This window comes from Sorex fumeus, unplaced genomic scaffold (genome assembly GCF_029834395.1).
Source record: "Sorex fumeus unplaced genomic scaffold, SorFum_2.1 ptg000018l, whole genome shotgun sequence".
Lineage (NCBI taxonomy): Eukaryota > Metazoa > Chordata > Mammalia > Eulipotyphla > Soricidae > Sorex > Sorex fumeus.
Genome location: NW_026606075.1, coordinates 13,648,606 through 13,673,712, shown reverse-complemented (window position 1 = coordinate 13,673,712; position 25,107 = coordinate 13,648,606). Strand labels below are relative to the sequence as shown.

General features: G+C 38.8%; 1 protein-coding gene across 8 annotated transcripts in view; it reads right to left on the bottom strand.

Annotated features, from left to right (window-relative positions):
- The window catches only part of MEF2C (myocyte enhancer factor 2C), a 155,081-nt gene that overhangs the window by 44,360 nt on the left and 85,614 nt on the right, over positions 1-25,107 (bottom strand). The gene's annotated exons all lie outside the window — the stretch shown is intronic.

Below are 25,107 nucleotides of genomic sequence, written 5' to 3'. Positions count from 1 at the left end.
ATGTATACCTGATGGACAGAGGAAGCGAGAGAACCCAGTTAAGATTTTCACCGAGAACCCAAATAAGAACACTCAGACACATGATCAGAAGAAAACTATTAATGTTTAGTCTGGTGAGAGTTCTGTAGATGAGAAAATCAGGACAAAAATAGATAATATTAAGATATTATTTGCCTAGATATAGGTTGAAAAAAAAAAGCAGCTGAGTTTAGGGCTTCATTATCACGAGCTGAGTAAGAATGACAAAAAACACTGGAAAAAGGTAACCAAGTCAATAACTACCAAATGAGCAAAAGCTGTTCATGATTTCAGCAGAACAGGATCACTTCAGATTGTCCCCTGACACATGAAAGTGATATCTCGGTGCCTCGTCTTGAACATAGCTGTCTCCTGAATGGAGATTTGGTCTAGTCTCAGCTGTCACAGAAGGATAAATACTAATACAAGGAAAAATGCGTCATGAGTCCCGAGTTTTACCATTTTTTAAAAAAACTGATAGTTGTCAACTTGATTGTACCTGATCCAATTTACAGAGATAATGTTATGTTTTTAGAGATCATAAAAATTCTGATTAATCACATAGCTTGCCATGTTAATTATTAATAGTCAACATTTCTGAATTTTTCTGGTACTAGCCAAATGGTTTATGAAAAGATGTGTACCTAAGTGTCTCTCATTTAATGGAAAGTTCAGCAGAGCTCATCTTTATTAAACACAGAATTCACATACAAATAAAGCAAAAGCTGTGACATCAAGCTAAAGAATTCAAAGCTGAGATAACACCCCATCTTTAATTCATTCAATTGGGGAAAATAAATAAAACAACATGAGTTAAAAAAGGGGTGCCAGTCTTAAAAATTTTAACTTCTTGGCTCTTGTCGATGCGTAACAAATGGAACACTATTTAAAATTAGTTTCTGAGGCACAGAAGATTTTCACTCACAATCAAAGTGAGCTACCATTGCTAATACATCTATGATACACTGTGACTCTGTAAATATTTATTAATGTTATAGTGGTATAAGATAACAAATAAACATATGGTTACAGCTTATTATGTGGTAAGATGTTTGAATATTAAAATGAATATTTTGACACACGATGATAAAATATACATTTACAATCTTAGGGAATTTATAATGGTGGGCCACCTGTCCCCCTCACGGAAATACTGCCATATTTAAAAAACCTAGAATAAGTACTTCGAGAGGGTTTCTATAATAACAACGTAAAGTTTGTTACAATATATAAAAAAGATAATTTTATTTGCTAACTTAATTTCCTATGTTTCAAACTCTTTTGTTAGCATTATCTCAACCACAAGAGCATTCTTCCGGGTGATAACTATTTGTTGGAGTATGATGTGTTTTTGCTTTGATCTTCACATATCCTTGAGCTTTTAAGAACTGTTTCTGCGTGTCTTGCATCAGAATCCACATAGTTCTCATAAAAATTCACTTAAGGAGGCAAAAAAAGATGCAAGGGTAAAATATTATCTGATGCTTTTCAAAATGCACCCAATTATCCTGCTATAAGGTACACATACATAGTCTTTTTTTCACATACATAGTCTTATATAAGCCATTAATATAAAGTCTTATGTAATGTTAATTTATAGTCTTTGATAGTCAGTTATTTTATTAACCATGCACCCAAATCTTTTATCCAATAAGTCTTATTGTGGAAATCATAGTTGTTTTGATGTGCAGATTTTTGACAACAGAACGCAAGGGTTAGCAAGGCCTATCAACTGTCATTACAATCCATCTGGCAGATACATGTGTGCTACATATTCTTATGAAGCCTTTGGGGGTAGATATTGTGCTTCGTTTCTAAAAATTCAAATATCAATTACATTTTATTGAAAGCTATTTCCACAAATATTAACTCCTTCTCTCTCGCAAGTCTTCTATAAAACTAAGGAAACCTCCTGCCAAGTTTCACCTGAGCGTGGGCAGAGCTGGTTGGCTGAGTCTCTATCACTGAAGGGTCACTTTCCTCTGTCTGGGTTTTCCTACACTTGAAAAATAAGGGATGTAGAATAACTCTCTCCTGATCAGATGCAATTGCTGCAGTAGTGAGAACACCAAGATAAATTAGGTCTAATTTAAAAGGAAAAAAAAAAAAACAACCGTGTGGGGTTGGAGAGATAGCGGCACTGTAGAAATGTCCTCCCATTGTTCATCAATTTGCTCGAGTGGGTACCAGTAACGTCTCCATTGTGAGACTTGTTGTTACTGTTTTTGGCATACTGAAAATGGCACGAGGAGCTGGCCAGGCTCTGCCATGTGGGTGGGATACTCTCGGTAGCTCGCCAGGCTCTCCAAGAGGGACAGAGGAACTGAACCCGGGTTGGCCTCGTGCAAGGCAAACGCCCTACCTGCTGTGCTATGGCTCCGGCCCTCGCTGGATATAGTACAGAGATAGTACAAGAGTTAGAATACTTGCTTTGCCAAGCAACCAAAACCCCAGTTTGGTTCCTGGCACCACCTATGAAACTTGAGTATCGTTAGGAGTGACCCCTGAACACTGAGCCAGGAATCATCCCTAAGCACTGCCAGGTGTTGCTCAAGGTCTCCAAGTCTCCAGTCTCAGAAACTACTTAAGGCTGAGGGGAAGATTCAAACATGAAAATAAGACTGAAATACTAATACTCTCCTAGACATCAAATTTCATAGTGGGTATGATTGCTGGTCCATATAACATATTTCTGGATTTAAAAAAATCAATTAATTCAAAAGTTCATTTTGTGCCTTAAGAGATATACCAACTAAGAGCAAACGAAGCGGTTGGCATGAAATCACAAAAGAAAACACAGTGATAGGAGGGGGACAGGGACCGTAGTATTTATTCTTCCCACATCTTGTATTTGATATTATGTCACAGTACATATCACACATATTTTAATGAAATATATACATAAATTTTAAATTTAACCTTCAAGTTAAATTGTGTTATCTAAAAATGAACCATTTTGAGAGCTACAAACATGAAATCTAAGCTCAAATTAATAGAGTACCAAATCCCCATAAGCACATAGCCAAACTCACTATCCTTAGCTAAGAGCTTGTCTGCCAAGAAAGATGATTATGGTGGAACTATATAGCACTGAAAATGAAAGTGAATTCCATAGAGTAATATGGAATATAAGAGCAGTCTTGTCTTTATTTTATTAAAAGCCTAGAGCTGCTTAAAGATGACAAAGGAATCACTGTTAGATTCTGTAAGTCTGTCTTCAGGACACTAATAAATAGCCAGTATAAATTAATATGATTACTAAATGGATATATAAGCATTATTCCTCGGGTGTTTATCTGATATTACCAGGTATGTCTCTGATTTTTTAGAGCTTGCTGATATTTTACAAATGTTACTGGCCAGGTAATGTAGACACTTACATATTCCTGTTTAATAGGGGCTAGAAGTTCTAGAAAGATATGTCCCTAGACTTTGGAAAGAGTTATTCTGTGTGTCAAGAGTAGGCAGGAGGTCTCCTAAAACCACGAGCGTCTCTGGCTCTGTATCTATAGACACTCTCTTCTTAGAGACTCCTGTGTTTCTGGAGTGAGTCTGCATGGTGAAGGCAGTTTTCCATGTGAGAATGACACTTTTGGGGTAGATCAATTGACTGCAGAGGCTTCTGGGATGAATTCACAAGGCAGCAATTGTCATACAGTGAGCTGAGAACAGCCGTTTCTTAGAGAGGTAATTAGATTGACAGAAGGTGACATACTCCAAACAATAAATGAGAAAAGGAGTCCAGACAGGTAATCCAAAACCACGTGGAGTCCCCCTCCTAGACATGTGGACATATGGACCCCGAGTTAGTACATTTGTTCACGGGGAAAACTTGAAATACGTATAAACTGCTGATGATAGGTGACAGGCGCTTCAAAAATTCTAATGAAATAGAAGTAGGGAACAGATTCCGTTTCATTACTGAAAGGAATATAAATGAAAAGAAAAGCCACATGGACCTTTCAATTTCTTGTCTTAGGCATTCTGTTATCAACTAGAAAATACCGTCTGTATACAATGGCTAAAATGGTTTCTCCAAATATTTCCTAGTAAATAAAGAAAGAGCTAAATTGCTGATCTTATATGAAGCACATATTTTACATTAAATTCAGCTTATTTCAGAGAACCATAATCAAAGACTGAGAGCTTTTGCCGCCCCATTTCATTCCATGTCTGCAATCTTAGTTCTCTAGAAAGCACATTTCAACATCTTTCTTTTTCTGCAGCTACCCACTGTAAAGGAGAAATTTCAAATCTTTTATGAAAACGCACAAAATAACTTATTAATTTTTGTCAAAATTAAAATAACCCTTTTTTTTGGGGCATAGCTAGCTTTAGCCTGTCTTCAGAGGGTCAGTGTGTCAAGAATACATGTAAGGATTATTACTGCTATCAGCTGAATGTACGTCTTGTTCATACAAAAGTTAAGAGAAAAAATAAAGACACCAATTTAAGAAAGTGAGTTTCCTTTTTTGACATTCAATCATTGTGTGTGTGTGTGCTTGCTTTCCACAGTTTTATGAAGGCAAATGTCTTCCCTTAATAAGCCAAATAAGTATTATAAAGTAGTACTGGGTTTCTAGTGAGGGACTAAGGTCATATAGACACATGTTGATTTTTTTTAATGATGCAAACCTGAATCTCACGTAACGTTTATAATGCAATATTACTTTATTAGAAACTAATATAAAAGTAGTTAATTCACATAGACACAGGTGGTGAGACTGAAATGGTTAGTGCCTGCATATGGAGTTTCTGAGAGTATGGTTTGTAAATTGCCATTGTTTCCTACCGGTGTGCTGATGATACTATGAATGCTGCTGCTTACAGTTCCTTCAGTACCTGTGGAGTGACCACCCAAAGTGCTATGTCCAATGACTTATTTTATTTTAAGCATAGTCAAAAAACTATCAATAACCTCCTGCACACCAGAAACTGCTTTTTACACTTGCTCTTTAAAGAAGCAAGCAAATTTCATTATGAGATCTGAACTAACATATAATTTTGCATGGTGTGTGTGTGTGTTTGGTTGATATAATTTTGCATGGTGTATGTGTGTGATATAACTTTGCATGGTGTGTGTGAGTATGTGTATGTGCGTGCATGCACGTGAGTGTGTGTAGGGAATTCTAATTCAAACTGAAGAGTTCTGAACTGACCTATAATTTTTCATGATGTGTGTATGTGTTTCTTGCATAGAATACTTAGGCTAAGGGGAAGATTAGGTGCTAAGAAACATCTCCATAAGTTTTCATTATCAAAACTGAGCATTGCATGTGCTATTTCTTTATTCCATAGTTCTTTGTTCTTAATATAGAAATGAAAAGACATTAAAAAACTGAGAATTGAGTACAATCAGTAGGTAGATTTTAATTAGACAAGCAAATCATATCTAGCACAGAGTGTGGACAAAATTAATTTTACCAAAAATTATTTATTTGAGGTAACATTTTAATAAAAATCTGATAATATAAACTTGAACAACACTATGTATCTCTAGGTTATTAATGTTCATTCCAACCAGTTATTAACTCTTACTGAGGAAGAGGCAAGGAAGAGATGGCAATCTTCATTGCTTTTGTTTTTATTCCTCAAAATATAATCTTAATAGTGCACTTGAATATTTTTTACAGAATGATATTTTCATCTTCAAACAATGAAAATAAAAGATACTAACAGTTTAATGTAGCACAGATAGAGATACATTCACCTAGTCCTCCTGTGACAGTGAGTTTCATGTAAATATTCAGAAGGTGAAAGTTCCTGAAATCAATGATACTCTAATACTGGATGAGACCAACAGGGAGCATCTACTGCCTTCCGGAGGGGAGGATTAATGCATAAGCCACTGCCCCATTCCCACTCTGCATCCTTGCTCCAGCTAGGCCCTCCTTCTGGAAGGAGCCTGCCAGTGCCCTTCCTTGGATGTGGGCTTTCAACTTTTGAGGTAGAGCTGAAATACAGTTACTTCAAGAAGACTCCTCTGATCCCAACTGAATTACTGTCTCCCTCACTCATGCACTCACTTTGTTACACACACACACACACACACACACACACACACACAAACACACACACTGTATTTAATCTATAATCTCTATTATATTATATGAATATCAAAGCTTTTATCACACATTATAAATATTTCACTGTTCATCTGACTGCCTGTCTTTATTCACATTTGGATTTTCAGTGTAGAACAGAGTCTGACATATTGTAGATATTTAATGAATGCTTGTTGTTGAATGTACAGAACCTACATTTTCCTTTCAGCATTACTCTATTTAGAGGTCAGTCCTTTGAACTGAGACTGGTTGGCTGTTTAAAGGCAGAGATGGTGGCAGAATCTTGCCACACATTTACTAATTGCTCCTATGTGTCAGTCTTATTTGAAGACTTCTGAATAAAAAGATGCTTTTCTGAGTTAAACAATGAAGGTCATTGACTTAATGTTTTTCTTCCCATTACTGTGAGCTACTGGAGGTTAGGGTTGTTTACTAGGAATCTAGTGTCACTGTACTTGACACTATACCTAGTACAGAGTAGAAGCTTCATAATACTGTTTGCAGTATTAGTGACAGAAGGTATGAATGAATGGTTGGATGAAAATGGAAGAATCTTCAGATTGAGAATGAGAAAACTGCTTCCTCCACAAATCTGTGGTATGTATGAAAATTATGTTAATTCAGGAGAAGCAAATCACTAAATACTTAAAAATCTGGGTGGAGGATATGGCTCAGTGTTTGATCGATTGCCTCATATATGTGGCAAATCCCTGGCAAAGCCAAAAACCAAAGATACTGGATAACTGAGGAAAACTGAGCATTTATGAAATGATGATCTCAGTGATCAAACTGGTAACAGAATAGGAAGCAAGGAGTCCAACATAGCAAAATAGAAAAAAAGAGTGATATCTGAATGGAATATATAAGGTTTCAAAAGGAAAAAAGAAAACTTTATAGGAAAGAGCACGGGGAAAGTTTTGTAAATGTGAGTCAGATATCACAAATCTGAAATAAGCATGCTTTAATATTATTGGGTAAAGATCATCTTTTCACCCCATTCTTGGATGTTGCTCTACTGCTCCACTACTCTCTTGGGTTCTGACATTGGTTTTATACTTGGCCAATCTTATCCTGGAGAATTCATGGGGAAAAAATCTGGGCGGCTCAAGGATCAAATGGATGATTCATGCTTCCTCAGGAGAGGTCAGTGGCTTTTTTTTTCTTAAGGATTCATCCACAACACATCTCTTCTGGACGCGGGACAAAGCATGCACCAGGAGGCTGGCTTCAACCAGGAATGAGGGAGAGAGAAGCCTGGCACCTCTAGCCACAAAATGCTCGCTGACATTCTGAATCCAGCAGAGATCTGAAGAAAATTACTCAACATGGAAAATTTTAATATATAATGACTGAAATGCATGCTAATATATGCAGTTAATACTAATAATCTCTAAAAAAGCAAGTGAAGAAAATAAAGGCTGGATATAAAATATAAAGCTGAATACAAAAGATTACAACGTAGGTGGATTTGAAGAATAGGTGATGTTAGTGATTTCTTAAGGAAGGAAAGATAAGACAGAACCATAAATTAAACAAAGGCTGAGAAAGAGAGCAGTAAGTGAACAAAAATCAGGAAGCAAGAGTTTAGAAAGTATAAAATATGAATGCAACTTTGCATTCTGACCTCTTTTAGACAATGGCATTTTACTTGCAAATAGGGACAGGGACAAATAAACAGAATTTGAGGGGGACTGATTATTAGAAAAAAAATAACACACTGAATTATCTTTTATAAATTATTCCTGATTTTATTATTATTACTATAATGTTGATTTTGGGGCCACACTGGGCAGAGCTGGGGACAGCTCTTGGCTCTGTACTTGGGCAGTGCTCAGAGACCAGGCATGCATTGGGGGCTGAACCTGGACCTCCAGCATACAAAGCAAGAATATTGGTCCTTTGACCTGTCTCCCCAGTTGCTACTGGATTATTTTTAACAAAAGAAGATATATACATTACCTTGAGTAATCAGTCAGGTCAAATCTTTATTTCTGTTACCATGTAGGCTCTTCTCTAGCTGTACATGTTTTATTAATCAAGTTGAGTCAATCCCTGACTTGTCATTTGAAATGGGTGAGGACACCTACACAGCCTTTTTTTTTCTTTTTGGGTCACACCCGGCGATGCATAGGGGTTACTCATGGATCTGCACTCAGGAGTTACTCCTGGCAGTGCTCAAGGGACCATATGGGATGCTGGGAATCGAACTTGGGTTGGTCACGTGCAAGGCAAATGCCCTACCCAATGTGCTATCTCTCCAGCCCCGCACAGCCTTATTTATCAGTCAGCTCAGGATGACTATCAGTAGTTTACTCCATGTTTCCTCACTAAAAAAAAAAGATTCCCAGAATCTCCACCACTTGTATTAAATAGTTGTCACTTATTTCCTTATTTCTAAACTCTCCCTTCATCCTTTCCCTTCTTTCTTTCCTTTCCTAGCAAACACCAGCATCCTACCATTGCTGTGCTCAGGGTTTACTCCTGACCTGCTCAGGGATCACTCCTGGCACTGCTTGGGGGGCCATATGTGGTGCTGGGGACTAAACTGGAGTGCAAGGCAATTGCCTTACTTCATATACTCTCTCTCCTCTTCCCAGTCCACAGTTGTTCTAAATGTTCAACAGGGTCCAATTAAAATGTGAAATGACCCGTACATGCATTCTCCTTATAACCTACGGTGACTCTGACAACCAGTCAATGGTTTTCACAACAAACTCTCCAGCTGTCTCTCCAGTCTCATTTCCTCTCCCTCAGAACTTAATTTCCAGCCAAGGAGGATCTTCTTACCACTTCCCAGGTCAGGTATGTCCCTTTAATAGCACTGTTTTGCTACGTGGCAATAGTTCCTGCCTGGAACTATCCTCGTTTACTCCTCCCTGCACATAAATCTTAGTCATCCTGGGATCTCCATACCTAAGGCCACACTTGCTGTGAAGCTTTTTTCCCTACGTTTCCTAGGATCCAGGGATTCCCTTCTCTGAACCTTGACAATGATCTACGTTTTCAGCCTGTGCTTTACGATATGTAGCATATTTTATTGTCATCTATCTTTGACCATGTCTCCGTTACCATCACAGTGCATTTGTGAAGGCTGGCAATCACAGGCTGCTAACGAGGGGTCTAATAAATATATGTGGGTCCTGTGTAGGTTCACATAAACGTCACTGGTAAATGAATGAGCAAACAAAGCTGACAGTCATTTTTTTTCTAACAGTGACAGACTCATTGGAATGAGTGGGGTGGTCTCGGAAGGTGACAACATGATTTGTTAGAATCAAATTATTTTTAGGTTAAAATGCAAGGAGCGTAAGTTCTGGTAAGTGAAAGCAATTTCTAAACTCACAACTGTGGACAGAATAACTGTGGGAGCACAGCACATTACTATTGGCACAGTAATACTAATATTATCATTGGGTTTAAACTGTTGGGTTTCTGGATACTTTTTTTGATTTGTTTTTTGGGGTCATACCTGGGGATGCTCACGATTACTCCTGGCTCTGCTCTCAGAAATCACTACTGGTAGTTCTTAAGAGGACCATATGGGATGCCAGCGATTGAACCCAGGCTGGCTGCGTGCAAGGCAAATGCCCTAACTGCTGTACTATCTCTCTGGCCCGGGGTTTCTGTTTTTGAACCACTCAGCTCAGATCCTGTGCTGATGGCCGTTCTTTGCAAGCCCCTGGGCATACTGGTGTTGGAGGAGACTAACAGGAGGCTCCAACCACCATACTCAGAACTGAAAGCAGTGCTAGAGTAACCTTTGGGCATTCTTTTCTCTATTTCTAGGTTTTTCCTCAAAACAAGGCTGTTTACTTCTGAGGTAACCTGAAGAATTTTTATCAGTTGAGATCTGCAGTAACATTAGTGTCTCATAAAAGCAGAGGGTACAAAGCACATTCAACAAGGCAGCAGAAAATAAAGAAGACATGAAGAGGGTAACCATGAACATAGGCCCTGGCCTATTGAAGTGTATCTAAGAATGCTACTGGGGAAACTCAAATCCTCACACCGAGAAAGTCACAGCCTACAGATGGAAATTAAACAGCTTCCCTCCCCAATTCCTCTCCTCTACCTGGTTGCTGTGTCAGTCTCTGAAGGGGAATAAAGAGTTCAAGGGGTTGACCCTTACGCTCTCCCCCTGAATGGGCCTTGGGTTGATAGGGACACCCTCCTTTACTTGTTAGTTCTTGAAACTATTGTTTTACGTCTGTAACCTGGATGCAATAGTAACAGAATTTAGTCTGGAATATTGCTGAAAAATTTTCACTGTTTCTTTCTTTATGGGGATGGGGGGTCTGGCAGGAGGGAGTAATACCCAGTGATCTCAGGGCGTACTGCTGGCTCAGGGATCACTCTTGGTGGTACTTGTGGGACCATCTGTGATGCCGGAAATTGAAGTAATGTTGGCACTGCCAGCCAAGGCAACCACCTTACTTGGACTATTTCTGCAGCCCTAAGTTATTATTGTTATGGGAACCAAACCCAGTGGTACTGGATAGGGGACATATGGCACCAGGGATTGAACTTAACTAGATTCTCTCATGATAGGCACACAATCTATTTCTATTTCTTAAATGGCAGGGAGATTTTCAAAGACCAATTCTGCTTTGTAAACACAGATTGTACTTCTGGTCTACTCAAACTATTCCCCCAATTCCTGAATTTGTAATATCTCTTCCTTGATAAACTTCCCAGTCTGCTCTCTCATGAGGATTATGTCGCTCTCTCCTCCCTGTCTTCTATTCTCAATAAAAGAGTTTGGAGCTGGGGTATTCTAGAGTGGACGAACCTTCTGTACCTCTGCTCCCCTGGTGGAATGCCTGGGAAAGCCAATTTCTTGCTATGTCTGAGGGTCTTTCCTGAGCTTCTGATATGCCATCTGGGAGACTGGTGCTGACAAGTGGAACACATACTGCTCAGTCCCCACTGGAGGCATCAGGAGAACAGAGTATTTCTGGGACTGAGCAGAGTATTTCTGGGACTGAGCAGAGTATTTCTGAGAGCAAAACGGAAATTAAAGTTATCAGGGAAGTGAAAACTCTTTAGTGACTTAGAAACTCATGGGAGCAAAAACTTTCGTGTTTTTTACCTAAGTGCTCAGTGACTTGAATGTGTCCAGCACATGGATGATACTCAATAAATACTGTTAATAAAATATAAAGGTACCCACGACTGAAGAGATGGAGGTTTGTATTAAAACTGGATTCACAATGGGATCTGAGAAATAGCCATTAGGTTTGTCTCTGTGCATGTACAAAGCTGCTTTTATCCCAGTAGACCCTTATGCTTAAGCGCCTTATTTCCTAACCCCAATGATGAGAGTGAATTGTAAGAGGAAAGAATCAGGTGGATTGAAAATTGATGGATCTAGTGCCACTCTCTTCCCCAGAACTTTATCATTACCATGTATTTCCCAATCCTGCTCCTAGCCTTCTTGTTTTTATCTCACTTTCTGGATGATAAGATTCCTGCAGACAGGAAGTAGCTCTTGAGCACGTTCTATTCTTGGGAACTTGGGAGATATCTACCAGTAGAATGTTACAACAAATTGGTTGACTCTTCTGGACAGGAGTCCTGAGGACTAACACTGTGAAGGAGAGCTTGATAACACAGACTGCCAAAGTCGCAGAAAGACTAAGCTTAAGTGAGTGGGGATCCAGACTTGTCCCATTTTTTTTTCACTTTTTAAAAAAAAAATTTTATTAGTGAAACACCATTGCTCGAGCGGGCCCAGTAACATCTCCATTGGAGATTTTGTTGTTATTGTGTTTGGCATATCGAATACATCACGGGTGGCTTGCCAGGCTCTGCCGTGTGGGCGAGATACCATGAGGTACAATTGTAGACTTAAGTGCCCCATTTTTAACTTGTAACTATTCCGTTCTCTTTCCCACACTGGTCATGACTGTTAAGCTTGCCCAAGGTTAGCAGCCTTGGCAACTAACCTGACTCTCATTTCAAGTCATTGGTGAAAACATTGGAACAAACATCCCGCTTAACAGAGTGCCCAAGAGCAAATATGTGAGATGGTCTCAGGTTTGAGGCAGGGTGTTTCAGCAGGAGAAAGGCTTCAGCACACTGGGTTCAAGGGTTGGACAAACCAGAAGGCAGGGACTGATAAGCAAACTGGGGGTAAGTTAGAATGGCCAGAGGCAGGGTAAAGGGAAGAAAAGATTCCCTTGTGGAAGGCAGCTGGTACTGAATATGGATATGATTAGACTGGCTTACCTGATGTTCAACTGGTCGGGGAACAAACCATATCATCCTCACAGGAGGCATGGCCAAAGGTCCTCCAATTAAATCTTTCTCTTCTTCACTGTCTTTCTAAGTTTATACTGTTTTATGTCTCTTAATCACATTAAAACTGCTTAGAGGAATGAACATAATCTACTTATGCTCTATGACTGCCACAAGCAGAATGTGTGGATTGGTAAAGTGGCGATCCTCAGGGGACTCCAGGCAGGCTGGGCGGGGACAGGGGGCATTGGGGTGCCGGGGATCAAACCCAGGTGAGTTGTGTGCAAGGAAAATGTCATACCCGCTGTACTGTCTCTCTGAACCTGCCTAGTAAGAAAGTCCATTAGGCCCCTTCCCTGCCTTGGTCGCCACTGTTACTTAAAATGACTAAGAACGGGGAAGCAGGGGGTAGAGCTGGGCTGTGGCCTTGCTGCACGATGCTTAGGAATCTCATTCTCTCCTGCATATTCTGGTTATAATGCTCATCGGGGTCACTGTGGGGTTCTGGATGGGGAACTGGATGAAGTGGATGGGGGGGTTGCACTCCTGGTCTCAATGCTCACACATCTTTTCAGTTGAGGAGCTCGGCACTGTTCTAGCCTTCAGCAGCTGTGTAGTCACACAGGGTTCTGAGTCCTAGAGCTCAGTCACTCTGGGGAGAGGCCAGGGATAGCACCAGGCTGATTCAGACAGCACCTGGGAGTACCCTCACATTCTTACACTTGCAAGGAAACTGCTTTCTGTCATAAAGCTGTTCCTCAGGCACCAACTCCTCTCTTGCCTCCCACCCCAACTCCCACACAAAAGGAGATTCTGTAAATAAAAAAAGTTGTGCTTCAAAATCAAAGTGCTTCAGAATCCTCAGGCTGTTCTTTTCTTTTATTTATTTAGTTATCTATTTGCTTTTTGGGTCACACCTGGCAGTGCACAGGGCTTACTCCTGGCTCTGCACTCAGGAATTACTCCTGGCAGTGCTCAGGGGACCACATGGGGTGTTGGGAATCAATCCTGGGTTGGCTGTGTACAAGGTAAAAGCCCCACCCACTGTACTATTGCTCCAGCTCCCCTCAGGCTATTTGTTGCTCGATCTCTATCTGCCTTCCAAAGCTTTTGCTCTAGTCAGGAAATGTGTCCGTGTCATTCTAGCCACTGCCTTGGTTTCCACCAGTGCAGGCAGAACACCTGGCTTTTAGAATCATATATTAAAATGAATCTTGAGCTTATTCATCAAAGGGCCTCGATTTGCTTTTCTAACAACAAAATGATTTTCAGGTGGCTCCAGAAGAATAGACAGAGTATTTGAACAGGATGGGCATCAACAGTATCACTGGCATTTCAGTTGGGGACCACCCTCAGAGTTCTGCAGGGACTCGCTTCTGGATTCCTAACTTGTTTGTTACTGGGGTTCCTGTATCTTGGACTCAAATTATAGTCCCTGCTAATTTACGATATTGATTTCTTTTTTTAAGTAAAACAGATTTTTTTGGAGGGTTTTGAAGGAGAGGAGGAAAAGAGAGTGGGAGAGAGTGGAGAGTAACAAGCTGAGGAGAGAGTGAGGACTTTTCCAAGGGCAGAGAGAGCCCCTACACACATCCCAGCATTAGACATGAAAGCATGAAAGTATACATCTTAAAGGAAAGATGCGGGCGCCACATGTGCTTGGATGCCACATTTGCTCAGCCACGTGCGTGCAAACAGCACATGGGCTCGGGCAGTAAATGAGCACGATATTGATATTAAGTGTCCTTTCCCATTAGTATTGACAATAATGGACCGAATGGAATGATTAGGTGTTAAGCAGGACTCACATTTAAAGCAGATTTTGAAAACACTTAATATATTTTTCCATTAGGGCAAACTGGGATCTTAACTACTAGACTAAATAGATGTAAATAAAATGCAACTCATAACAAATGTTTGGGAAAGTTTTATATTATTAACATCAAATGCTAATCAAGGCCTACATAGGCCTAGCAGTACTTTGTCATTTTAAGTGCAAGTTTCTTCCCCCCCCCCCCCCCCCCCCGCACTCCCAGAGTTTGTTTCCAAATTAAATGAGTAATTGCTATCAAAATCATCGAGATTCATTTCCCTTGTGCTATGAATGTGACTGGATAGGAACTTGTGATCTTCTACCAATATATAAGTTCACAAAAGCACAAAAAAATGGTCACAAAAGATCATTTCTCATGATCTCACATATCAGACAAATGCAGACCTCTCTTAAGTTCTGTGTCCTGCCACCCTGGATATGCTACAATGCTACCTAAGATAGAGAGAATACTAGGAAATGAAACAGAGCAGAGATTATATGTTTAAGAAAAGAAATGACAAGAATGAGAGGCAAAATAAGTGACAACAGATAAAAATGGAATAAAAGAGAGGGAAGGAAGGAAGGAAGGAAGGAAGGAAGGATCCTGAGTGTAATTGTGTTAATGTACTCATATACTTTTACTTTATTGCTCTGCCTCTGTAAATCAAATACAAAGAGAACCGCAGTTACTCCTGTTTTCTTCAAATCTTTACCCTCAGCTGAAATTGGTGAAAATGTTTGGTGAGTCTAATTTTTTTCAAAAGGGGTATATTCTGTAATAAAATTTGCTTTCTCCTGAGTAGAAAGAATTTTACCAACCTAAAGGATTATTTTCTTATTTTATCATAATATCCAGTGAATTGCAGAAAAGGTCCCTTTAATACACTGGCTGCAGCTACCTAGTTAAAATGAGAAATAAGCTGTTGAAAATCTAAGGCAAAGATAGGTTGCTTAACTTTTTTGACTCTTGCATTTTCAAAAACCAGGAACAAATTCACTTGCAAAAACACTTAGGCAGTATCTTTCTAAGTAAAATGAACTGTAAGTTTCTGCAGTGATGAAAAGAACACTAGGAAGAATCTTAATTCTCTGCTACTAAGAAAAGAAATTTGATTTATGGTTTTCAGTTGCCTTGATTCTTTGGATACCAGCTACCTGCTTTGCTGTTCATTTAGCTTTTTTTCAGTAGCTGAGGGACACCATGAGAGATGAAACTCACTGCAGCTGAAAAAGGAGGAATACATATTTTATGGAGAAGCTATTGCTTCTCTTGGGGCAAGGTTCTGCATGAGGATCATGCAGAAACTTTGTATGCATTACAATTCTCCTTTTAAAACACAGATACATAAGCTCCCCCTTTTATCTCATTTACAAAATGAAGCTTAGTACTGTACTTCATGAACAGTTTGGATGAGAGGACAAGTAAAAGAAGTTCTGTAGAAGGTCCCCAATTTCCCCCAGAAAACATCTCAAGGAGTGATCTTAAGTGACAATTTTCCAACGTTCCAAGGAAAAAAGAGGGGAAACTGCAGGAAAGTTTCAAGAATCACAAGACCAGGATTTTGCATCTTGTCAGAAAATCTGCACTGTTAGTAAAAACCTGGGGAAGGGCTGGCATCGCCCTGAGTCAGCAGAGAAATGCCACCCACAGTCACTGACTTGCTTTCCGCAGTGGCTTGGCTGGCCCTGTTTTCTCTGGAGGGCTCCCCAGCTAGGCCCATATGCAGAGCATTTCAGATGAGAAACTGGATGTTTTGAAAATTAAAATTAAACAAAGTTGCAGTGATTTAAAAGAAGTTTACAATGATCATTCTTGGCTTCTTATGGGGGCTGAAAGTCATTTTTTTCTGTTGAATAAATAATATTGCCCACATATTAACCACCTAATAGTTTTTAAAGGCCTCAAACAGCCATCACCATCCCTCTGAAAAGAAGCACACTTCTTTTAAAAGACCACGGTTAAAAGATGAGGGGAAAGAGTCCCATTAAAAGAGGAAGCAAAACACAGTTCAAGGTCTGTTTCCATGAGGTAATGCACACTATCGACTAATGGTCAGAGAACTCCAATCTATACAGAGATGAGGGATGAAGTTAAAGCAGGTGGCCGGGGGAAGTTAGAAACCTCGCCTTACAACTCACTGCATTACTGTGCTGTTGAAGTCAAGGGAACAGCTAGAAATCAATGAAGAGTTTTGTTGATCTGACACAGGAATTTAGGCACAGTGAGATGGAAGTTATGGATCCTCCCATTAGGGGTGTGTGTGTGTGTGTGTGTGTGTGTGTGTGTGTGTGCGCGCGCGCGCACACACGCGTGCGTGTGTGTGTGTGTGTGTATGTTTATGTTGCAGTTAAGAATCTTTACAGCACTCACAATAATTTCTGGATAGATGTATTTCTGTTTAGCTATTTTATCTTTTCTGCTCCCCCTCTGGAAGAAAGTATGTTCCAAGTCTCCATTCAGACCCCAGGAGAGTTGGTTTGCAGTAATGGGGTGCACTAAATACAGTATACATGGAGGAGCTCAGTTACAGGGAGTACTAACATATTCCCTCTTCTCTCCTAAGTTGAAATGCAAGTGCTTTGATTTCAGGAGCCGCACAAGAGGTCCAGAGGTCAGAACTTCAAATTTGTTGTACCTCCTGTCAGTAAATGTAGGGCTCTGGGGGTTGTCGGTCCTCAAATCCTAATTCATCACTGCCAAGTCTTCACAGTGCAAACTAGGTGTGGTGCGGAATAGAGTGTCAAACGAACACCAGTGGCTCAGAAATGATATCCTTTCCCCGGTAGCTATATACATTGTGGATATGTGACTGGAATATTTAAAACACCTGTTCACTTGGAACAAAGCCAAGTGTGTAATACATTAGAGTGTTGTTGGCTCACTTCCAAGAGAATGTATCATTACTGCCATCAAAATACTGAGGGAACCAGGGCAAAGATATACACTAGAAGCAATGTAAGGTATGCATTTTTTTATTGTTAACAACATCATCACACTAAATACTGTTGACTGGCTAGTGCTTTAATGAAATCAATTATTATTATTATTATTATTTTTTGCAGCAGAAAAGGAATTGGCAATGTAGGGATTCGCAGGTCTTAGCTTTGCTAATTATTTTCAATGCCTTAAAATCTCAACCTACCCCCACCTCCATTCATTTGTCTAAATGCACTCTTCCCTGGATACCTAATCGTTCAAAGAAAACACCGGGGAATAAATTATATCCTAGCTCTATTAGAGTTCACAACAGAATTGGGGGCGGGGGAATGCCCTTCTATTTGACAGCAGTCCTGTTATTTTTCTTTTATATTGCTTTGGACTTTACTTCAGAGTTGATTCTTGGTTTTTGATATTTCTCTATCTTTCCCCCAGTTTTCAAATCTGTATAATGAAGATCTTACCTTTGGAAAATTCCTTACCTCACAACAAGAAAGTTAGACATTTACTACACTTAAAGGTTGTGACTTTTGTATACGTGTTGTCACAAAATATAGTCATTTCAACTGCTATGTCTCTCTCTTTCTCAAAATAGTGAAATGTTTATGTTGCCTGCATTTATACATGTAGGAAGAAGCAGCAGTAAATATGTTCCTGAGTATTACTTCCCAACATGTACTAAATAGTTATACAGTGAGGTTATGTAAATTCACTTTTATGCCAACTCCAATAGTTAGATGATTCGTTATTCCATTGTGCAGTTAGCTAAAAGTGAATGGAGGTTTAGAAATTTGCCTAAAAGCACAAAGTGATGGTGATGAAAATCAGGTTTGTGTGACTCCAAAACTTATGCTTGTCCTGATTTCAACATCACAGTCTTTCAATGAAAGGGGCTGGGCTTTTGGATTATAAACATGAAAGGGTCAGGGTTAGGTTTTTATATTTGTCAGTTTTTCATTCGGAATTTTGAACCTTTTGATATGGCAATTCAAAATTGTGCATTAGTAACTTCTAAATATATAGATTCTGATTTCTTCTCAATTTGACATAGTGAAACTTTCGTGGTTAAATATACTTCCTGAGGTCATTATAATTTGCTCCTTTACGTACTGTACATAACATAGTACTCAGAGAAAAATTTGTCCATACTATTAGTACAAAGTAAAATTGCATGCAAATTTCATAACAATGTGTTTTATATTATAATCATGATGTTCATAGAGTGATACAAATGACTGGAAATATGTAAGTCTGAGGAGAGATATCAGGCCTTGTTTAGTATTCACACATATACGTGTGTCACCTATAAAAATGAAAATATTTGGTACTTCCACTCTTTACAACTAAATTGTTTCTATGTAGTTAGATTTGCCAGTAGAATAATTTTCATGAATTGATTTTCATTATGCTGTTCAATAGCTTAAGACCATAGAGTGTCCTTCTCATTTTCACTGTATTACATCTAATTATACACCAAACATTTGGAGTATTTGGTTTAACTGCTCTTATTTGCCTTGAAAGCTTCTTCTATTTGTGAACATTTCATGTATATCCCGGCAGTAGATTTTATTCTCTTGCTCATTCCTCTTTTGATTCTTTGGATCTTTGGAAAGTTGATCTTTGAAAATGTTCATCTATATCCTCTTGGTCAATTCACATAGATATCTTCCTAAATCTGATCTATTTGAGACGAAGAATAACTACACTCTGCTTCCCAGCAATTATCATGCGATTATAAGGAAGTCACCATCACCCTTACCATTGTCGTCATATCACCAGAAACCTTATCATGTCTGTGCCAAACTCTGTTTCATTTTACAAATGCTCATCATCGAATACACTTAGCAATTACGCTCACAGTACAATTATTAACCCCTATTTACAAATGAGGGCAGTGAAGCAAAAAAGAGATCAAGTAACTTATATGGAAGTACGCATCTAGAAAGCAATGGAAATAGGATAAGAACTCAAGTGGTCTAGTACCTGAACCAATGTTCCCAAACACCACTTGATGACTCCCTTAAACACCTTACAGGTGTTCTTCTGTCTAGTCCATTGCCCTGTGTATTTTCTACTTCAACTAGACTAAGTTCTACAAGGTCACAGACCTTGTCTTTCGAATGTCTGTCTCTCATAGCATCATTACAAACTTTCATTCATTCTAGGAATCTACTTGAACAAAAATGTGACCAGATAAAACTGGAAATAAACTTTTAAAATAGGCATACTTTACAAAGAAGGCCACTTTTAATTAAAATCTTGCATGTCCTAATGATTCACAAATAAACCAAATGTCATTGATGGTAAGTAATAAAATTTCCATATGAATTTCATTGCTTCCATATTCAATAATTCTTAACCATCATAAGCATTTGAGGCAAAGAATAAACATATTTTCTCTTGTTTAAAACAACCCTCTTCTGCTCTTTTGGCTTCTACTCCCAATAAATAATACTGTAGACATTTCAAATCCCCAATGATTAGGTTGCCAAATCAATATCAGCTACATAATACATAAAGGATGGATGCAAATTTTATAGCAGAGAAATTAATTATTAATTTACATGCTTACTGTAACAAAATTTTGTTGTCAGCTTTTTTTGAAGTTTAACAGTGTTTGAGCCAAGATCAATAAATGATGGATGAAAATATCACTATTTATGGTAAAAGCGCTACTAAAACAAGGACATTATTTGATGCCTGTGAATGTTATACAATCTGTTTAATGCAATAATTCATGTTCTATCTCTATATGATATTCTGGTATGGTGAAAAATGGTCTATTTCTAGAAATAATAAAATGATTTTAGCAACCCAAAAAACCCAAATGTTTTCCATATTACAAAGATTTTCTGGGAATCAGGATTATAACATTAAAGGTGATTTTTTTCTCCCCAATTCAAATTTATCTTGTATAACAGCATTAATGAATCAACAATAAAAATTTTGTTCAAAAGTGTGCCTATAAAAGGCTTTGTCTGAACACAACTCTCTGTGGCTCACTATCTAGGTTGAAAATGGTTATGCAGGGTTGTATGTCCTATTTTTCCATGCCTGCAGTAAAGATACAATATGGGAATTCAGCTTGGTAATTACTAATACACCACACAGACACAATTACACCCTGTATTCTGCATGAAGGAATCACTTGTGGTCTGCATCCATTACAAAGAGCAGTAGGGGGCCACCAGGCAAGGAGACAAAATGCTTTACAAGACGGAAGGAGACTAGAAGAGTCGATGTACACAGTACAAGGACTTTGATTCTTCTAGCAATGATTTAAGTCTCTTTCCATCAATTATCGTCCTTTGTCTCAAGAGTCTTATCACCAGCAGCATTACAGGAACTGAGCACAACAATGCTCAGACCCGTGCAACCCCGTGAACTGTGCTGATATTTCCACACCCTGTTGCTATGTTTGACCTGGTTATTCAGATTACTTAAGCAAAACAAAATGGGGCCAGGGTGGGGGCAAACCGTTACCATTGCAAAACTGGGCTCTGTCTTTTTTCTGACTTACTCACAATTCCATTTCTTTCAACTGAAAATTCTCCTTGTCTCGAATCATTATTTTTTCAGGGTAATTTTGACTGCATTTTACAAACTGCAAGTGAAAAAGTGCTGGGTGAAAATTATAATCGTAAGAAAAAGACTAAATATTGGTATATCAAGGGGATATATATGCTTAACAAGAGAATTTTATATCCAAGGGAGCTAAACTAAAATAAGTCAGCTGCTCTCTTTAGCTCCAATGAGTCACAGGGATAATTTTCTTTCTGCGAAACTCTTTAAAGTTTTGAATTTAATTGCAAGCAGTAAGCGGCTTTTATTATAGCAGTTTCCTCTTAATTATTACATGATGTACATTATTTTACAATACTTTCATTTAAGATGCTTTTAAAAAATACATCTTACAATTATGAAATTTTAAGACCTCTAGGAAAGTTTAGTTAGTTATGGCAGTCTGTCAGGTTCTGTGAAACAAAGACTTGTCTTTCAGAAAATGTTTACAACCTATGAAAAAATGTATCCCGGGGCTAAAATGTTTATTGGCACCTAGAAGTCTGAAGAAAGGGACAGGCCTGTGGTTTTTTGAGGGCACTTTATCATCGCCCGCATTCTCAAAGGTTTCTCTCAATGAATAGAACTGGATTACTCAGCCTCCTATTCCACGCCTATTCCTCTCCATTTTCCTTGGCAAGACGGAGAGCCAGGCTATTTTTAGTTAGGCAGCTTTCTATTTTTAGACAACTACCAGTTAGAAGACATTTGTTAGGAAAAAATTTAAACACACACACACACAGACACACATACACAGACACACAGACACACAGACACAGGCACACACACACACAAAGGGAGGAGGGAAAGAAGCTTCCCTTCACATATTGTGAAGCAGCCTTCAACCTGTAACTCCAGGCATTTCAGCTGCTTTCAATCTTGGAAAAATAAAGAAAAATTCAGAGTTCAGGGTTTTAAAAATAAACCTACCCTCTGGCAAACAGACCAAAATACAACAAGCTGTTACTATGTGAAACAGTGACTACAAAAACAAAGAACATTCTCCAATGATTAAACTGCGAGAAAAGTTGTAGAGCCATTAGGTTATAAGAATGTTACATAAGCATGTAGCAATTTTCCAGCCTCTCAGCCAGATGTGGGGGGGGGGGGAGGGAGGGGTTTTAGAATTTGAGGGGAGGGGGGACACTTCTAAAATCAAACCAAGGACATGAGAGGTAACTTTAAAGTTTCCATTCTCAGCAGAAACTTCTATCAAACTTAAAAGCAATCATAGTCCCTGCATTTTTCTAATATTTGTTTTCTGTAGAATTTCTCTAAAAATTATAACCACATGTTTACGTAGAAATCACATATTAAAAACTTCAGTGCCAATGGGAGCCTAGAATAAAGGGAGCTACATTTACACATGACACATAAGTCAATTTTCATATATCTATATTCCTTCTTATTTTTGAGTATCATCACCTTTTGTCACTTTCATTCTGTAATTATATATTTTTTGGGGGTTCACACCTGGCTGTGCTTACTCCTGTCAGGGGTCACCCTTGGGGGGCTCACCAGACCACTCAGAGAGCCAGGAATAAAATCTGAGTTGGATCTGGGCCAGGCAAGTGTTCCTTCCCTGCTGTACTATCTCTCTAGCTCACAGATTCACCTATTTACTCTAAATGGGTAACAATTTGCAGATCAACTTATTCTTCTTACACAAAGTCATTCTTTTGTCTACAAGATGTCGGGAGCTGATCTTTGTAATTAAAAAAAATATTAAATCACCGGGAGATATACATTTACCTCATTATCCTACTGCACTCCCTTCAGGCCACTGTTAGAAGTCACAGAGGCGCTGAAGATAATACTGCATGTTTGGTGCATGGTCTTCATCATATCTGATGAAAGAACAACCCCTGTGCATGTGTCGGCCACACAGAGTTACTGGCCAGGGGGAGCAGTGGACGTGCCATGATCAGTTCTCACATTTCTTACACGCTCAGCACAATGTTCTGCACATAGAGAACATTTTATAAATGCCTTGGAAGAGATAATCAACTCACTGGCCTCTGAGATCGTCTCATGTGTTTAAAATGCTAAGTTATTTAAAAACCAGAGCTATAGCTTGTCATGAATGATAATTACTAATGTGACATTTTAGATAACTATTCCTAAACTTAGAATTTGTTGCCTCTCCTAGGGTTAAACAGTTTTTATTACTTGAACTTTCCCCTTGATCTTGAAAATAAAAAACATCTTTTGTAACGTGGCTGTTTACTATGAACTCTGTAATCAGCATCTCAGCCCAGGGAGGAAGGCTCAGGGTTGACAACTCAGAGGAATGTGAAGCCCCAGAAGCTTAACTGCCTTGCGCCAGGTTTCCTTGTTCCAGAGAACGTTTGTGTAATGATTTTCTACAACTAAAACTTAATTTACTCCAAATTTATGGGCCTTTCAAAGTTCTGTTTCCAAAAGGCAAAATTTAAAGGGGTAGTCTGAACTTTCTTGATAATGGCTGGGCTATCGTCTTGAGGAAATTCCACCGTCTGGTTTCCTTTCTCCATCAAAACAATTATTTCAGAACTCCCACATTTAAGGAGAAGCCAATCATGGCTGACCTGAGTTCGATTCCTCCGCCCCTCTCGGAGAGCCCGGCAAGCTACCGAGAGTATCTCGCCCGCACGGCAGAGCCTGGCAAGCTACCTGTGATGTATTCGATGCCAAACACAGTAACAACAAAGTCTCCAATGGAGACGTTACTGGGCCCGCTCGAGCAAATCGATGATCAACGGGAGGGCTTTTACCTTTACCAATCATGAAGCTGGACTGAAGATAAAATTGTTCACATACCTACAGAGCAAAAATCAGAAGAAACCTCCCATAAGGATATTCTTTTCAATGCCCTGCTGGGAAAAAATCTTGTTTTCTTTCCCTTCCTCTATTTTCTCTTCTTTCTCAAGGTAACTCCAAGCATCACTGTTCCCTCCATCTTCAATTCTTACTCTCCAACATCACCTTTTCTTTAAGAAATGGTCTGTGTCCAGGAAGAATTGCTGACTGAATTACTTGGTTGGGTTTCCGGAATGGGTAACTGTACCTGGCTCTGACCCTGTGTACAGCGGGGACCAGTGAGTGTTTGGGTAGGAATGAAAGTTGTGATGGTGCTGGAACCATGCCAGTGTTCTAGCCCTTTATGCCGTATCCATTAACCATCAGCTCATTTCTCAGGAAACAAGGACCCTAGATTCACCAGTTTCATTGCTTACATCAAAACAGCTCCACTGAATGGTTCTCGGTGTTGGGCATTTCTGAACGTGCCTTGACCAATGGGAGGTCCCAGTCACACCTGGCTACTCAGCGCTTCACATGAGACTGAGGAAGGAAACTCTTGAGTTTTAATTGATTTAAGCAACTACATAGCTATTAGCTTCTTTATTGATTAGTGTCTATCTACATCATTTCATCTGACTGGTTACATTTCCAAAGGGATTTCATAGGACAGAAAAGATTAGATTTATCACTGTTAGAACATAATCTTTAAAGATACTATTTATTTACAAACATGTACAATAATTTGATGGAGTTTAGTATTTTGAACTAAGAAGAAACAGACGTGAAGTTCATTATTAGGTTAGTAGCTCAGTCTTGGGGGAAAGCTAACCTTAGTTTTTCTCCCTGAAATGTTACATTGGAGGTCAGAGTGATGGCATTTGGTTATGACGAAGGATAAACATATATTACTATTTTGAAAAGTAAAGCATTCAATCCAGAAGTCCTGGAATAAGCGTTAGCATTATTAATTAATATATGAGGCTTTGGCAGATAATAATATTTTCTTATATGAAAAAAATTACCCAGAAGCTCTAAATAGTTACTGAGTTTATTTACTAAAACATAAAGATAAGAGATTTAATTGATATGAAGAGGCTTTCAGAATCTAATTAACCTCCTAGCTAGTCATTAACTCTATGACCTTTAGAAATAATTGACAGGTAATTTCCCCCCTTAGTCAAACTTCCATCAGGCTAAATTTCAGAATAAAATAGAATACAGTAAATTATATAGGGACAAGCATGGATGGCAGTTACTAGCAGAATGAGATATATTTCCAGTAATATAATCTATCTATCTAATCCATTATACAATGAAACATTTCACCTAATTATAGTCTTTAATGATGGGGGTCTTAACGTCACTCCCAGAATATCCTATGAATTTTTCAAAATTATAATTCTTATTAATTTTGTTTTTGTGGGGCTATACCTGGTGGTGCTTATGACTTATACTTGGCTTTATGCTCAAGAATCATTTCTAGAGGTGCTCAGGGTACCATATGTGGGGCTGGCAATCAAAGTGGAGTCTACTGTGTACAAGACAAGTACCTTAACTCTTTCATCATCTTTTAGCTCCTTTCCCTCTTATGAATTATTTAGATCATAAGGAAAACAAGGAAAACTGAGATACTAGGACTGTCCACAGCCTTGGGACACCACTGACTGATCATTTTACACTGGTCCAGAGTGTGG